This window comes from Hyperoodon ampullatus, assembly GCF_949752795.1.
Source record: "Hyperoodon ampullatus genome assembly, chromosome: 3".
NCBI lineage: Eukaryota > Metazoa > Chordata > Mammalia > Artiodactyla > Ziphiidae > Hyperoodon > Hyperoodon ampullatus.
Window position 1 is genome coordinate 9,750,879 of NC_136916.1, and position 18,927 is coordinate 9,769,805.

Here is an 18,927-nt window from a genome sequence, read left to right on the forward strand (position 1 = left end):
GAGTAGACAGCAGAAATCTGGGGCAGCAGGTGTACCTCCAGCATTTGGGTCTGGCTTCTCCCAGGGGCCTGGGTAACCTTGACTCTTCTGTGGCTCCATTTCATGAAATCACTTGTCTGGCTGGTCTTGCTGATTCTGTGGAACATTCTGGGTATTACATTCCCCCAAAACACTTATCCAAATATATATCTATATATATCTATATATCTATATATCTATATCTATATATATATATATTTATTTATAAATTTATTTATTTATTTTTGGCTGTGTTGAGTCTTCGTTTCTGCGCCAGGGCTTTCTCCAGTTGCGGCGAGCGGGGGCCACTCTTCATTGCGGTGCACAGGCCTCTCACTGTCGCGGCCTCTCCCGTTGCGGAGCACAGGCTCCAGACGCGCAGACTCGGTAGTTGTGGCTCACGGGCTTAGCTGCTCCGTGGCATGTGGGATCTTCCCAGACCAGGGCTCGAACCCGTGTCCCCTGCATTGGCAGGCAGATTCCCAACCACTGCACCACCAGGGAAGCCCTATCCAAATATTCTTGATTGAGCAGGGTTTTCCCCTAACACCCCTGCTCACCCCATCAATGTACCGGTAGGACTGTAATTGTTTGTCTCTGCCAGTAAAGCAAGAGATTTTGGTGGTTGTTTGTTTTGTTTTCTGTTTTTTCGTTTTTGTTTCCCTAATTCTCATCCAACACCTCAAGCAGAATATTATTTAGTAAATCATGGGGAGATGAACGAGTGAGGAATAGTTAATAATCCAAAGCTTTGTGCTAAGCTTTGTGAGGGATCCCAAGTGTTTCCATACACTCAGGAACGCAAAATCTGGTTGGGGAGATAGGATATGCGTGTACATAAAATCGTATAGCTTCGTACATACGTCTCACTTGACTTTCTTTGTGTCTACCCAGTGCATTGCCTAGGATCTTACTGTTTAAGTCCAGTTTTGATAAGGAGATAATAACATACTGTTAAGTTTTAGGAGATATTCAGATTTAATTGGTTCTAAAACTGCTGTCGAGATCTGCAGGCTATATCTAAATGTACAAATTAATTATTTAACTGGGTTCACTTTATTTTTAAAGCAGGTTATTGATTGGTAAGTTAGTCAATAAAGTCAATGTGGTTACAGCAGGTAGCAAGTCTCGTGGGCAATACACAACTCCTGTTTCCTGCTCACAACAATAAAAAGTGGGTAGATAAGCATTACCTGCCAAAGCTAGGAAAAAGAATATGTCTCCAAGAAAATTTCCCATCTATACTTTTTATGTTTTTTACCATTTTATACAATTTTGACCATTTCTTTTTGTTTGTTTGTTTTGCAGTCCGCGGGCCTCTCACTGTTGTGGCCTCTCCCGCTGTGGAGCACAGGCTCCGGACACGCAGGTTCAGTGTTCATGGCTCATGGGCCCAGCCGCTCTGCGGCATGTGGGATCTTCCCAGACCGGGGCACAAACCCACGTCCCCTGCATCGGCAGGCAGACTCTCAACCACTGCGCCACCAGGGAAGCCCAATTTTGACCATTTTTAAGTGTACAATTTGGTGGCATTAAGTACATTCACAGTGTTGTGTGATCATTACCATTATCCTTGTCCAGAACTTTTTCATTGTCCCAAACTGAAACTCATTAAACAATAACTTTCCATCTCTTCCTCCCTCCAGCCCCTGGCAACCACCATTCTACTTTGTCTCTATACATTTTCCTATTCTAGATACTTCATATAATTATCTAGAATCATATAATATTTGTCCTTTTTTGTCTGGCTTATTGCAGTTAACATATGTCTTCAAGGTTTATCCATGGTTGTAACATGTGCCAAATTCCATTCCTCTTTAAAGCTGAAAATTATCCCATTATATACATAGACTACATTTGTTTATCCATTCTTCTGTGGATAGACATGCAAGTTGTTTTCACCTTTCGGCTTCTGTGAATAATGCTGCTGAACATTGAACATTGCGGTGCAAGTGTATGTTTGAATCCCTGCTTTCAATTTTTGGGGGTATATACTTAGGAGTGGAATTGCTGGATTCCACAGTAATTATATGTTTAACTTTTTGACAATGTACCATACTGTTTTCTACAGTGGCTACATCACTTAACACTCCTACCAGCAATGCACAAGTGTTCCAATTTCTCCACATCTTCCCCAGCACTGTATATTCCTCATTTTTTACTTATAATTGTCATTCTTATGGATGTGAAGTGGTATCTCGTGTTTCTGATTTGCATTTCCCTTCTGGCTAGTGATGTTGAGTATCTTTTCATGTACTTATTGATCATTTGTATATCTTCCTTGGAGAAATGTCTATTCAGATCTTTGGCTATTTTTTAACTGGGTTGTTCAGTTTTTTGCTGTTGTTGAGCTGTAGGAGTTCTTTATATACCCTGGATATTAACACCATATCAGATATGTGATTTGCAAATATTCTCTCCCATTCTGTGGGATGTCTTTTCACCCTCTTGGCAGTGCCCTTTGATGTCCTAAATGTGTAATTTTGATGAAGTCCCACTTACCCAGTTTTTCTTTTGTTATCTATGCATTTGTCGTCATATGCAAGAAATTATTGCCAAATCCAATGTCATAGATATTGTCCCCTATGCTTTCTTCTAAGAGTTTTATAGTGTTTGGTTCTAATATTTGAATCTTTGGTCCATTTTGAACTAATTGTTGTATATAATGTAAGGTAAGGATTCAATTTTGTTCTTTTGTATGTAGATACCCAGTTTTCCCAGTACCATTTGCTGAAAAGACTGTTCTTTCTTCATTGAATGGTAGGTCTTGGCAGCCTCATTGCAAATCATTTGACCATACATATGAGAGTTTATTTCTGGACTCTCTAGTCTATCTATATCATTATTTTCTTATTTTCTATGTACCCAAGAACTACATATACTGGTACTATGCACTGTGGAAGACAGCTATTCTATCTGTATCATTTTTTACTGTTTTATGTGTACCAAGAAATTACATATACTAATACTATGCATTACAGAAAAGAGATAATCAAATAGAGAAGAATTAGAACCTTAAAAAGATGCAGAGCTAGTGAAGTGGTGAGCAGAGGGTTTCTGTTACTTTTTGCTCAGGAGAATAACTAGAATAGAATCAGTTATATTTCATGGACTGGAAACAGTAGAGAAGAGACTGTCAACATGAATGACTCTATAAGAATCTATAGAGAGTTGCCAAGTATCCAACATTTGTATTGAAGAGCGGAATTCATTACTCTTCCTAGAGTACTTTTAAAATTTTTTCAAGGACAATTACACATCCCAAAATTATTCCCTTACTGTTTTCTGCCATTCGCTTCCTACATTGTTCTGCATCATGAGGCATCTTGTCCTGACTGATCATGAGCTTCTCCAATGAAAATAAAATACACATGGAAGGAGCTACACAAAATTTAAACCATCCTTATATGCCTTTATTTCTCTTCCCACCACCAGTATTTTCATCTACTATATCACTTAAACAGTTATAAATCTGGAGACAAGAAAGGACAATTTTATTCAGTCTAGCACAGCTCATTTCACAGAGAATCTTCAAAGCTATCATCTGAGAAGAAGACTGAATCCTTCAGCGTTCCCTTTGATAGAGAAATTCTGACTCAATATACTCATCGATGTCCTCTCTGATTGGCCACTCAGACTGGGAACTGTAGTCTGGCTAGGTTTCTGCTCAAGATCGTAATGGTTATCCACAGCATCCTTCTCTCCGTGGCCTGAGCACTTCCTACCTAAATAATCAGCATTTGTCACACACTAATGGCCATTTCATCCTTGTCCACTCATTCACAGGCACTCACACGCATAACAGTTCTTAACCTTCATGTCTTACCATACACTTTTCTACGTTTCAGAAGAAGTTCTCCAACATTTCCCATCCAAAGCTATTGTTCAAAGCCCGCAGGTGGCTTGGCACACACCACACAGTGGAATTCTAGATTCCTCATCTCACTTCCTTCCCTTGAATGCACTCTTGACCTCACCCTGGGCAGACAGCCCCTCAAGGCTGGGATTGTGCTCCTCTTTGGCACAATCTCATCCATTGTGCTTGGCCCGAGATGTCTCTGTCCTTATATAAATATTAAATAATAACAAGACAATGACTGTTCTTTCCTCCGGGGGGAAAGGGATGTTTTTCACTATTTACTTTCACCTTCCTCTCTTTTCATTTACACATTTCAACTTTAATTTGAAAAGTAATTGAAAAACACACATGTACAAATGACATCGAATTTTCTGCACATTGTTCTAGTGGCTTAAAGACAAATTCTGCTTTCGATTACACTCTGGCAGATCATCGGCCATGCTGCTTTGGATACTTAGAAAAATACATTGGAAAAAAAAACAAAAAAAAACCCAGTAAAAATGAAATGTAACTTGTTCTAGCACAGGTCCGTGAGCACTCCATACATCCTCACAAGACCTGTGCATTAGCTGTTGCAAGTAGGGTAAAAGCAAAATTATGAGGTGTGGTGCTCATTTTGTTCACCACCAAGAAAGGAGCACAGGTCCAAACTGAGGGAGGAAAATGTGAGCATTGTGAAATGTCATATCTTCCTGCCCCTGGGAGATTTATTTATTGGAAATTATATTGCAAGGAAAAAAGTCTAAATAAATTAAGTCCCTAGTTATTATGTCACATGTAACTGCATCGTAGAATAGAGCCACAATTTTGCAGTTATGTAAACTAAGCTGTCAAGCACTTGTTATTTTAAAGCTGGAACCAGGCAGCTCCCCTGACAGCCCTGTGGTCCCAGCTCCCAGCCTGATTCATGGCTGGCGCTGAGACACAGGAAGTTCGTGTCTGCTATAATCTAAACACCATGAAAATTGAACAGAAGAAGCAATGCAGAAAGGTAAAAACAAGCTAAACCCCATAACCCAGACAAGAACCATGTAACACACTTGGAGGAAGAAGGAAAAAGTAAGCCAGTGAGCTACAGCAACAGTGTACAGTTAGGGAGACCCAGGACCAGTCCAGGATTTGCAGGTCCCAGTGCAAATAACAACGAAGGTCTCCCTGTTCAAAAATGGTTAAGAATTTCCAGACAGGGACAGCAGAGCATTAAACCAAATGTGAGGGCCTCTACGAGTAGGGCCCCGTGTGACTGCAAAAGTCACACACCGTGCAGCTGGCCCTAGGGGTACATTTGCAATGAGATGGCATTGCCTCTGATAGAGGGAAACAATGTCTGTCATCCGTATTTTGCTCTAACAGTATCATGCATTTAAAATGTAAATACTGGGACTTCCCTGGTGGCGCAGTGGTTAAGAATCCGCCTGCCAATGCAAGGGACGTGGGTTCGAGCCCTGGTCCAGAAAGATCCCACATGCCGTGGAGCAACTAAGCCTTTGTGCCACAACTACTGAGTCTGCGCTCTAGAGCCTGCGAGACACAACTACTGAGCCCGTGTGCCACAACTACTGAAGTCCCCACGCCTAGAGCCTGTGCTCTACAACAAGAGAAGCCACCGCAATGAGAAGCCCACGCACCACAACAAAGAGCAGCTAGAGAAAGCCCGCGTGCAGCAGCTAAGACCCAACGCAACCAAAAATAAATAAATTAATAAAAACTAAAAAAAAATTTCTTAAAACATAAATACTTAATGATATGCATTTTATACATTTTTTTTTTTTTTTTTTTTTTTTTTTTTTTTTTTTTTTGTGGTACGCGGGCCTCTCACTGTTGTGGCCTCTCCCGTTGCGGAGCACAGGCTCCGGATGCGCAGGCTCAGCAGCCATGGCTCACGGGCCCAGCCGCTCCGCGGCATATGGGATCCTCCCAGACCGGGGCACGAACCCGTATCCCCTGCATCGGCAGGCGGACTCTCAACCACTGCGCCACCAGGGAGGCCCGCATTTTATACATTTTAAGGTATTTTTTTAAAACATGTGGTTGTATAGTAAACGCTTACAGTTTAATTCTTTCCATATTTTTCTGCTCAGACACAGTAATCTGAATAGTACCTCAATTCAACAGCAGTAAAATCTGGACTTATTATTTAACTGGGAATCAAGACAGTGTTCACGGCTCCAGAAACAGCCGCTGGGGGAAAAGGAATATTTAAGATATACTGCTATAAATCTGTTTGATTGTTTGTTTGGGGGGGAGGGAGTTTGACCATTCCTACCCTAAATAAAGCTAAGCTCTGATTTATTTCTTATAACAACAACAACAAAAATGTATATTTAGCTGTCCATACTCCTCGTTGAAGAGGAAATTACACTTTACTGTTATTATTACTCTGTACAAACAAAGAAAAGGGGCAAAACCTTGTCTTCCATCCAAAGCAAGAATTTACCGAAGGGAAGAGCAAATTACAGAGGCAGCAGATTTGAGCGGCAGTCTGATCTTCAAAGCATCTTTCTTTTTAGCAAGAAGGTGAGTGTTTGGCATTTTGGGGGCCCTCTGTGCAGCTCAGCACAGAGCAGAGACGGGGTGCCCCTCAGGAAGCTCAAGGGAACAGTAACGCTATCTGCCATAATTCGCACACCAGAGGCCCTGTCAACAGTCAGTGGTGGGCCATTCTGTTTAAACCAAAGTAATTAAATCTCTCTGCTCCCATAAATGTAAAGTAAAATAAAAATACAACTGCCTGCTCCAGGTCAGTGGAATTACACTGGGAGGAGGTAAATTTTAACTTCACGGTGCAAGTGTTAAATTATTGCCCTCTAAGCTGACTGCCAATTCTGCATGAAATCTCACCACATTTTAATAATTTGCCTTTTGTTTAGTAGGATGGAGAGAGACTTAGAAATAGCACATGTGTTATGATTTGGAAAGAGATTTTATGTACAATTAGGGTCCTGAGAACCACAATAGCATAACCACATTCAGGTTTCCTAATTGGACCAAGAGGAAACTATCATTTCTGAAATAATTCGGGGGCCTTAACCTTTGTTCAACTCCTGTAAAACACTTGGAATTATTTTGAGAGTGTCTGCTTAGTTTCAAGATTTCAATTTAATTCGAAAACCGTGCATTTTAGAGACGTGCATCTCCATTAATATGTAAAGCTGGTTAATGATTGGTCTCTTTCATTACGTTGTGAAACTGTCAAGAAAATTGTCCTTTATAAATGATTCTATGTGACAGTTTTTGAGATTGTTTCTAATATAATCTGGATAGAACTTCTCTCTGCCAAAACTCAGAGCCAAATAAGCATCAGTTGGGAAATTATTTCTGCACAACTCATCAATAAAAAGCTGACCATTTAGGAAAAGTCATTTTCTGAAACATTAATAAAAGTCTCATAGGTTCTTACTGATGGGCATCGATAGAGTCTCAAATATTTCTCATTATTTTTGCGTACCTAACTAGTACACAAAAACTAACTAGTGAAATCAAAATGTTAGATAACTTTAAATGAAGATAGTGGAAGAATTGCTTTAGTTTGTTTTGATCAATATTTTATATCTTGCAAAGCACTATGACTGCTGTGTGCAAAATCGATGATTCAATACATCGCTTGTACTTCAATTGATTTTCCGCTCTTAGACATTCTGCATAGCTATTAACGTAAAACGGAATTAAAATAGAATGTTGTGCAGTCAGACCTGAATAATCTATACATAGTTTATCCCACACCCCAGGGTATGTGAAAAGACCACTCAGGGAGTGAATCAGCCTGACATGCTCCATATGCTATTGACTTGCCGAATTCCAAATTCTTTAATCTGGATAAAAATAGCATTTTAAAACTGACTTATATTGGAGAGGTCCAGCTACATCCAAATCAATAAATCCTTAGAGACAGAAGAATGCATATTAACCAGATAGATCATAGTATGCAAGGCAGAAGTGAATATATATGTGTGTGTGTATATATATATACACATATAAAGAATATATACATACATATACATATAAAGAATAAAGATCCAGATAACCAGAATTGAAATTACAGAATCTTTGTAATTGGAATCCGAAGAAAATACCTTATTAGGAGTAGACGTGACAAGTGAAACCTGTTAAATCAGTTCAGAGTAAAATGTACTCAACTGTGTGATGAATTTAATCACCAGGAGTTTTACATTTTTAAGCACGGAATAATAACCAATGTTTATTTCAGATTTCCAAACTATATCCTGACAAAAGCTTCCATGTTTCATATATGTTTATTTTAATCATTTTCTTATTTACTGTAAGATTTTCTCTGAATTATCTTCATTGCCTTTGATTTTAGGAAATTCAAAGATAAAAGCTTAGAATGGTTATAATCTTAAATTTGGTTTTGATGCCTTAATTCCCTAGAACAAATCATCCCCATTCTTTAGCTCCTCACAATGAAATAGGACCTACAGAATATAAATGCAAACATACATATATACATAGGTATGTATGTTTTATATCTATGTATCTATACAGGCACATATGTATATAGACATATTTATACATATATTTCAAATACATATTCATCCAAGGTTTACTAAGGAAACAAATTTAAAACTCAGAGATCCAGAAGAAATTCCAGGAAACCTTTTGACCCTACCATTTTCTCTTTGTATTTAATTTTAATTTTTTTTAATTAAGTGTAGTTGATTTACAGTGTTGTATTAGTTTCTGGTGTACAGCAAAGTGATTCAGTTTTATATATATGTCTTTTAGGATATATATATATATATCTTTTAAGAACCTTTTTAGGATTCTTTTGCATTATACTTTATTATAAGATATTGAATATAGTTCCCTGTGCTATACAGTAGGACCTTGTTGTTTATCATTTTATGTATAGCAGTTTATACCTACTAATCCCAAACTCCTAATATATTCCTCCCCCCACTTCCCCACCCTCTTTCCCCTTTGGTAACCATAAATTTGTTTTTTATGTCTGTGAGTCTGTTTCTGTTCTGTAAGTTCATTTGTATCATTTTTTAGATTCCACATGTAAGTGATATCATATATTTGATATGATATATTTGATGTATTCTTTCTCTATCTGACTTACTTCTCTTAGTATGATAATCTCTAGGTCTATCCATGTTGCTACAAATGCCATTATTTCATTCCTTTTTATGGTTGAGTAATATTCTATTGCATATGTGTACCACATCCTCCTTATCTATTCATCTGTTGGTGGACTGGACCCTACCATTTTCTTTAAGTAAGTCACTTTCTCGAATAATTTCAAAAGAGATGATATACAGTTAGTGATTGTCAAAGCTGCATGATGTACTTGCAGTTTAATTGTTCCATTCTTTTTTTAAAATTAATTAATTAGTTAATTTAGTTTTGGCCACGTTGGGTCTTTGTTGCTGTGCGCAGGCTTTCTCTAGTTGCGGTGAGCAGGGGCTACTCTTCATTGTGGTGTGGGGGCTTCTCATAGCGGTGGCTTCTCTTGTTGCGGAGCCCGGGCTCTAGGTGCACAGCCTTCAGTAGTTGCGGCATGTGAGCTCAGTAGTTGTGGCTCACGGGCTCTAGAGCCCAGGGTCAGTAGTTGTGGTGCACAGGCTTAGTTGCTCCACGGCATGTGGGATCTTTCCGGACCAGGGCCTGAACCCGTGTCCTCTGCATTGGCAGGCGGATTCTTAACCACTGCGCCACCAGGGAAGTTTCCTAATTGTTCTATTCTTTCTACAAATGTGCATGTTTTAAAATGTTCACCAAAAAAAAAAAAAAAAATTGTTAAATGTAAGAAATGGCAGGCTATGTTGTTACTAGGTTGCTTTTTGTTTCTTTGTGTTTTGTTTTGCTAAGTGTTTCTCTTAATTCAAAATAGAAAATACCACAATTTCCATTGCATATGGATAATCCTTGGTATATAATTTAAGCACAATTTGGCAATCAAAGCTGTTGATGTTGATATTTGGACTAACACCAAGAATTCATTCTGCAAAATATTTTGTTATTATGACATTCATAGGGGTCACTGTTTCATACACCAAAATCATTTGAGAAGAAGTGTATACTGCAGTTATTTGACCATACTTTATCCAGTCTAAGATGCCATCAACTAACTACAAATTACACCATTATTTTATGGATCACTAAGAAAGAAGAACTCTGCCAATTAAACGATTGAAAATCCTCTTATTCCCTTATACAGTATTTTATTTGACTTTACTTCATTGTATTTTATTAAAAATTCTTTTAGGATTATTTAGACATTGTGTTTATCATGTAGCACTCTTGAGCACACATAAAAATGAAAATATGAACAAAAAATTCGTGAAAGTATTCCTAGAAATTTTTTACCTCCTTGTTTGATTAGGTGTCGTTCGTGTATGATTTTACACACAATCTCAAATTCCATCCCATGAAGAGCCGTGATGAGACAATATTTCTTGGGATTGCTCTGTGATTGTCTTCAGGATTTTCTTCCAAGCTGCTGACATCATTCTTCAAGTTTGCGTGCAAGTATCTGTGTGTATGTTCTACATATATGGTTTTATCTCTCTCCAGCTTTCTAAGTTGAAAATGATAAAGCCTACAAGAAAGTTAAAAAGAATTATACAGTGAACCCCTGAAAATCCTGATATACTGCATACATTGCACAGTTGCTTTGTCTTTCTCCACCTGGATTTTAATGGACCATTTGAATTGGAGTCATACATCAGGACATGTCACCCCTAAGTATTTTAGTGTGCATCTCCTATGATAAGAACATTGTCCAACATAACCACAATACCATTATCCAATCTAAGAAAATTTACGTTAAATCAGTGATACATGCAATCCGTACTTAAGCTTCCCTGATTGTCCCCAAATGGTCTTCTGTAGCTTTCTGTTCCCCTGATCCAAGGTCCAATCAAGTTGATAATTATATTTGTGAGTCTCTTCTAATCTGAGATAGTTTCCCACATTCTATGTGTGTGTGTGTCATTCACTTTGTTGAAAAGACCAAGCCTGTCTTCTTATAGAATGTCTCACATTGCAGATTTGCCTAAAGGTTTCCTCATGATTATAATCTGGGTAAACATTTTTGGTAAAATGCTGCATAGATGATGTTGTGTATGTCTAATTGCATCACATCAGGAGGCAAATAGTGCCAGTTTGTTCCACTTTTGGTATTGCTGAGCTTAATTACTTGGTTAATCAAATGGGTACTATATCCTCATTATAAAGGTAATATTGCCCTTAAAATTCATAACTCTCTATTGAGAGATACTCTAAGACCTTGTCAATATCTCATTCCCTCAACAATCTATTACATAATGGTTTTATTACTCATTACTATCCTCCGTTTAAATCAATTATTACATGAGAAGTTAGAAACCATTCTGCAACTTTTGATACAGGAGCTTTCTAAATCTTACCAAAAAATATCAACAAAGGTCAACAGTTAGGATTCACATTCTTTCCAATAGTCTCTAAATGGTATTATCAACCAAGTTATTGGAAGATTTCAATTATCCAGTCTGTCATCAAGAATAACAAGCAAGTTTGTTCTTTCACAGGCAATGACAACTACTGTATGGATTTGTCTGGCCAACAGAGGTGGTGAGGTGCCATCAACTATATGAAACATCCTCACTGCAGAGATGGTATAATGTGGGGAAAGCAAACAATTCATCTCAGAATGAGTGAAATAGGGCAATTCTGATTTTAACCAAGTAGTATGACTATTACATTGTTTTCTCAATACTTTTAAAAATGTCACAAAAGGTAGTATCACCAAAAAAAGAGATGAATTAGTGAACTGATACATTAGATGAATTAGTGAATGAGTGACTGGAATGTGTGCTCTAAGAAGTACATGTGTGGTATAAAAAGTCAAATATGTTGTTACAGAAATTCGATCAGGCTAATGATTGAGGATTTAACACATGCTCTAGAAAAGGCTGCCCATGAAGGTAACACCCAGACAGGGATTAGCACGCAGAAGGATTTGGAAGAGAGAAGGATGCCACAACAGTCTGGGTGTGTTACAGACACAGCCAAGTCCTCAACAGAGCCCTCTGGTTGCTCTGAGGCTGTGTGGTCCTTCCAAATGGACCCGAGTTGAAAGGAGTTTGCTGAGATGTTTGACCCCTGACTGCACCAGTCACTGAATGCAGATTGCCCCATGGGGGTGGGGCATGACCTTGGGAAAGGTGGCTTTCCTCTGTCAAGGGTGGTTTCTAGAGAGGCCTGACAGCAAAGGGAATTAGTGTTTTAGTTCTGAGGGGGACCTGGGTGGCACATCACCACATCCACTGCCATATGTTTGGACACTACATGTACAAGTATTTTTGGAGTAAGTGGATTTGAATTGCATATAAACATATGTAAGAGGGATTTATACTTAATAGATTGCTTGTAGATGATTTGATTTTGCCAATTTTAAATATAACAAGTCAAAAAATGTTTCATCAAAAAACATAATGAGTGAAACCATACTATATACAAATCAAACTTTAAATTTTTATCTAATAGTTTTGATACACATTATAAAACACTGATAATGTCATTCCTATAATAGATACATTAACGCACAACATTGTCTAATATTATGGTGTATATATAACAGAAAAATCTTTACACTTGTTTGGCTATTAGTTAGTTTCCTTCAAGTTTGGACTCCTGGTATCCAGTTTGTCTGTTTGTTTGTTTAATGGATTTGTTAAGTCAAATATCTCCTACAGGATGGATTAAGCATTGTTACTACAAAGTCCTGTAACCGAAGTTAGATACGTTTTCAAAACCAAGTTATGGATAATTTGGTGAGTATTCACTGATTTTCATCTACTTTAAGAACACAAAAGTATAAAAGTACAATTAAATTATGCTACAGGGGTAGACAGTTTCCAGTTTTATTTGGTCATCCTGAGTGCATTCATTTATTTCGTAAACCTTTTCTTTAAATACACTCTGGCCAGATGCTAAGCAGTGAATATACAGTAAGGACTAAACTTAAAGAGATGGAGCTTGACCAAAAAAAAAAAAAAAAAAGCAATAATGAAGAAAATTAGTTAGATCGGTACTGTGGCAGTGGGTTATAGAAACACCAAAAGGAAGCATCAAAATCAGCCTAGAGGTTGAATGAAGGCTTCCCAAGGTATTAACATCCTACAAAGAGTAGGAGTTGGTCATACAATGAAGGGGTAAGGGGGAGGTGGAGGGAAGACCTTATGCAGATAATAGGCATTTCTAAAGCATTTGCTATGTATGCATTATATCCTTAATCATCCAAACAACTCTGTGGATCATAGATCAATATCCTCTGATTGCCCTTATTTTCTAGATGAGGCTATGGAGACTTCGAGAAGGCAAGGGCACATGTAAGTAACAGAGGTAGCGTTTGCACCAGTAGGAAAGAGGTATGAAAGCAATCTCCTAATTGTATTAAGAGAACTGTCAGCTTTTTAGGTCTGGTGGCACAAGAGAGAATATGAGAAGATCAGGAAATGAAATCCAAAGACAGTTTGAAGCCAAATCATGAAGGCTCCGTGTGGAGTTACTGAGTTCGAACTTCACCCTGAGAGAAGGATGACAGGTTAGATTTGTGTTCTAGAAAGGCTCTCTGATATTCCTGTAAAGAACACATAAAGGTGGTTGTGAGGCTGTTGCAGAATTCTGAGCTGTAAGCAGTAAGTGCTGGGACTAAAGCAGCTGGCAGAGGTTAGGAGAGAGGGGACAGATTTGGAAATAATTCAGCTGTGAAATCAACAGCACCTCATGTCCAGCTGGCAACAGAGAAAGTTATAGGACAGAGTCTACCTAACTCCCAGGTTTCTAGCTTGGAAGTTGAGTAGATGGATGTATTCACTAGATAGAGCTAAACACCAACAGAGTTTGCCAAAAAAAAAAAAAAAATTCTTTAAACTTTAAATTATTACAACTTTAAAATAACAGTATTTTGCCTAGGATATCAATGTTACTTTTTCTCAAGATCTTGTGACATGATTTAAACCTGAGCCCAGAGCTCCTGTGTCTGTTGCTCTATCTCTTCCCATGCTTCCATAAATTGCAGACCTTACTTCTTTGTTTTCTTCCCATCTTCCCCCTTTTTTAAGATGTTTGAAGAGTTGGAGGGGACTTTTCTGACAAATCACCTCTCCTTGGGTATTAGTTATCTATGACAGTGAAAAATTTTTCCTGAAACCAAAAGCTTACATAACAATGGACATTTATTATCTTCTATCATTTCTGTGACTCATGAATTTGGGAGCAGCTTAGGTAAATGATCTGGCTTGGCTTTTCTCATAAGGTTACTATCAAAATGTTGGCCAGGGCTGCAGTCATCAGAAGGCTTAACTAGGGCTGGAGAATCTGCTTCCAAGATGGTGCACTCACATGGCTGTTGGCAAGAGGCCTAGGTTCCTCACCATGTGAGTCTCTTCATAGAGCTGCTTGACATGGTGTCCTTGTGACATGGCAGTTGGCTCCCCCCAGGGCAAGTGATCCAAGAAGCCACAACGCCTTTTCTAAACCAGTCTTGGAAGTCACACACCATTACTTCCACACTCTACTCCTTAGAAGTGAATCACTGCATCCAGTCCACACTCAAGGGGAAGGGAGATTATGGATTTTAGTTAATAACAGAGGATCAATATTGGCTCATGGATTGTAACAGAAGTACCAACACTAATGCAAGATGTCAAATACAGAAGAAACTGGGGATGGAGAGGGGAGGTTTTGTGGAAACTCTCTGCTTTTTGCTCAGTTTATTTTTCTGTATAACTAATACCGCCTTAAAAAATAAAATGTAAGAATTTTTTAAAAAGGAAATTAGAGACAGTGGTAAAATAGACAATTAAATTTTGTATAGCAAGGGAATAAATGTCAAATATAAGAAAAGTAAAAAGGAAGGAGGGAAAGAAGGAAGGACAAAGGAAAGAAGGAAGGTATAGATGTAGTTACCTATTAAAATAATTTTTTTTCTTTTTTTTGAATTTTATTATATTTATTTTTTTATACAGCAGGTTCTTATTAGTCATCCATTTTATACATATTAGTGTATGTATGTCAATCCCAATCTCCCAATTCATCACAGCACCACCCCACCCACCTGCCGCTTTCCCCCCTTGGTGTCCATACGTTTGTTCTCTACATCTGTGTCTCTATTTCCGCCCTGCAAACCAGTTCATCTGTACCATTTTTCTACATTCCACATATATGTGTTAATATACAATATTTTTCTCTTTCTGACTTACTTCACTCTGTATGACAGTCTATAGATCCATCCACGTCTCCACAAATGACCCAATTTTGTTCCTTCTTGTGGCTGAGTAATATTCCATTGTATATATGTACCACATCTTCTTTATCCATTCATCTGTCGATGGGCATTTAGGTTGCTACCGTGACCTGGCTATTGTAAATAGTGCTTCAATGAACATTGAGGTGCATGTGTCTTTTTGAATGATGGTTTTCTCTGGGTATATGCCCAGTAGTGGGATTGCTGGATCATATGGTAATTCTATTTTTAGTTTTTTAAGGAACCTCCATACTGTTCTCCATAGTGGCTGTATCAATTTACATTCCCACCAACAGTGCAGGAGGGTTCCCTTTTCTCCACACCCTCTCCAGCATTTGTTGTTTGTATATTTTCTGATGATGCACATTCTAACTGGTGTGAGGTGAAAGCTCATTGTAGTTTTGATTTGCATTTCTCTAATAATTAGTGATGTTGAGCAACTTTTCATGTGCTTCTTGGCCATCTGTATGTCTTCTTTGGAGAAATGTCTATTTAGGTCTTGTGCCCATTTTTTGATTGGGTTGTTTGTTTTTTTAATATTGAGCTGCATGAGCTGTTTATATATTTTGGAGATTAATCCTTTGTCCATTGATTCATTTGCAAATATTTTCTACCATTCTGAGGGATGTCTTTTCGTCTTGTTTGAAGTTTCCTTTGGTTTGCAAAAGCTTTTAAGTTTCATTAGGTCCATTTGTTTATTTTTGTTTTTATTTCCATTACTTTAGGAGGTGGATCAAAAAAGATCTTGCTGTAATTTATGTCAAAGAGTGTTATCCTATGTTTTCCTCTAAGAGTTTTATAGTGTCCAGTCTTACATTTATGTCTCTAAACGATTTTGAGTTTATTTTTGTGTATGGTGTTAGGGAGTGTTCTAATTTCATTCTTTTACATGTAGCTGTCCAGTTTTCCCAGCACCACTTATTGAAAGGACAGTCTTTTCTCCATTGTATATCCTTGCCTCCTTTGTCATAGATTAGTTGTCTATAGATGCATGGGTTTACCTTGGGGCTTTCTATCCTGTTCCATTGATCTATATTTCTGTTTTTGTGCCAATACCATATTGTCTTCATTACTGTAGCTTTGTAGTATAGTCTGAAGTCAGGGAATCTGATTTCTCCATCTCCATTTTTTTCCCTCAAGACTGCTTTGGCTATTCGGAGTCTTTTGTGTTTCCATACAAATTTTAAGATTTTTTGTTCAAGTTTTGAAAAAAATGCCATTGTTAATTTGATAGGGATTGCATTGAATCTGTAGATTGTTTTGGGTAATACAGTCATTTTAACAATATTGATTCTTCCAATCCAGGAACATGGTATATCTCTCTATCTGTTGGTATCATCTTTAATTTCTTTCATCAGGTCTTATAGTTTTCTGCATACAGGTCTTTTGTCTCCCTAGGAAGGTTTATTCCTAGGTATTTTATTCTTTTTATTGCAATGGTAAATGGGAGTGTTTCCTTAATTTCTCTTTCAGATTTTTCATCATTAGTGTACAGGAATGCAAGAGATTTCTGTGCATTAATTTTGTATCCTGCAACGTTACCAAATTCATTGATTAGTTCTATTAGTTTTCTGCTGGCATCTTAAGGGTTCTCTAGGTATAGTATCATGTCATCTGCAAACAGGAACAGTTTTACTTCTTTTCCAATTTGCATTCATTTTATTTCTTTTCTTTCTCTCATTGCCATGGCTAGGACTTTCAAAACTATGTTGAATAATAGTGGTGAGAGTGGACATCCTTGTCTTGTTCCTGATCTTAGAGGAAATGCTTTCAGTTTTTCACCATTGAGAATGATGTTTGCTGTGGGTTTGTCACATATGGCCTTTATTATATTGAGGTAGGTTACCTCTATGCCCACTTTTGGGAGAGTTTTTAATCATAAATGGGTTTTGAACTTTGTCAAAAGGTTTTTCTGCATCTATTGAGATGATCATATGGTTTTTATTCTTCAATTTGTTAATGTGGTGTATCACATTGATTGATTTACATATATTGAAGAATCCTTGCATCCTTGGGATAAATCCCACTTGATCATGGGGCATGATACTTTAAATGTGTTGTTGCATTCTGTTTGCCAGTATTTTGTTGAGGATTTTTGCATCTATATTCGTCAGTGATATTGGTCTATAATTTTCTTTTTTTGTAGTATCTTTGTCTGGTTTTGGTGTCACGGTGATGGTGGCCCCATAGAATGGGTTTGGGAGTGTTCCTTCCTCTGCAAATTTTTGGAAGAGTTTGAGAAGGATGGGTGTTAGCTCTTCTCTAAATGTTTGATAGAATTCACCTGTGAAGTCATCCAGTCCTGGACTTTTATTTGTTGGAAGGTTTTTGATCACAGTTTCAATTTCATTACCTGTGATTGGTCTGTTCATATTCTCTATTTCTTCCTGGTTCAGTCTTGGAAGGTTTTAACTTTCTAAGAATTTGTCCATTTCTTCTAGGTTGTCCATTTTACTGGCATAGAGTTGCTTGTAGTAGTCTCTTAGGATGCTTTGTATTTCTGCGGTGTCTGTTGTAACTTCTCCTTTTCCTTTCTAATTTTATGATTTGAGTCCTCTCCCTCTTTTTCTTGATGAGTCTGGCTAATGGTTTATGAATTTTGTTTACTTCTCAAAGAACCAGTTTTTTGTTTTATTGAACTTTGCTATTGTTTTCTTTGTTTCTATTTCATTTATTTCTGCTCTGATCTTTATGATTTCTTTCCTTCTACTAACTTTTGGTTTTGTTTGTTCTTCTTTGTCTAGTTCCTTAGGTGTAAGGTAGATTGTTTATTTGAGATTTTTCTTGTTTCTTGAGGTAGGCTTGTATAGCTATAAACTTCCCTCTTAGAACTGCTTTTGCTGCATCCCATAGGTTTTGGATCCTCGTGTTTTTGTTGGCATTTGTCTCTAGGTTTTTTTTGATTTCCTCTTTGATTTCTTCAGTGATCTGTTGGTTATTTAGTAAGTTATTGTTTAGCCTCCATGTGTTTGTGTTTTTTACATTATTTTCCCTGTAATTGATTTCTAATCTCATAGTGTTGTGGTCAGAAAAGATGCTTGATATGATTTCAATTTTCTTAAATTTACTGAGGTTTGATTTGTGACCCATGATGCGATATATCTTGGAGAATGTTCCATGTGCACTTGAGAAGAAAGTGTAATCTGCTGTTTTTGGATGGAATGTCCTATAAATATCAATTAAATATATCAGGTTTATTGTGTCATTTAAAGCTTGTGTTTCCTTATTAATTTTCTGTTTGGATAATCTGCCTATTGGTGTAAGTGAGGTGTTAATTTCCCCCATTATTATTGTGTTATGGTCGATTCCCTCTTTTATAGCTGTTAGCAGTTGCCTTATGTATTGAGGTGCTCCTATGTTGGGTGCATATATATTTGTATTTGTTATATCTTCTTCTTGGATTGATCCCTTGATCATTACGTAGTGTCCTTCCTTGTCTCTTGTAACATTCTTTATTTTAAAGTCTACTTTATCTGATACGAGTATTGTTACTCCAGCTTTCTTTTGATTTCCATTTGCATGGAATATCTTTTTCCATCCCCTCACTTTCAGTCTGTATATGTCCCTAGGTCTGAAGTGGGTCTCTTGTAGACAACATATATATGGGTCTTTTTTTTTGTATCCATTCAGTGAGCCTGTGTCTTTTGGTTGGAGCTTTTAATCCATTCACATTTAAGGTAATTATCAATATGTATGCTCCTATTACCATTTTCTTAATTGTTATGGGTTTGTTTTTGTAGGTCCTTTTCTTCTCTTGTGTTTCCCACTTAGAGAAGTTACTTTAACATTTGTTGTA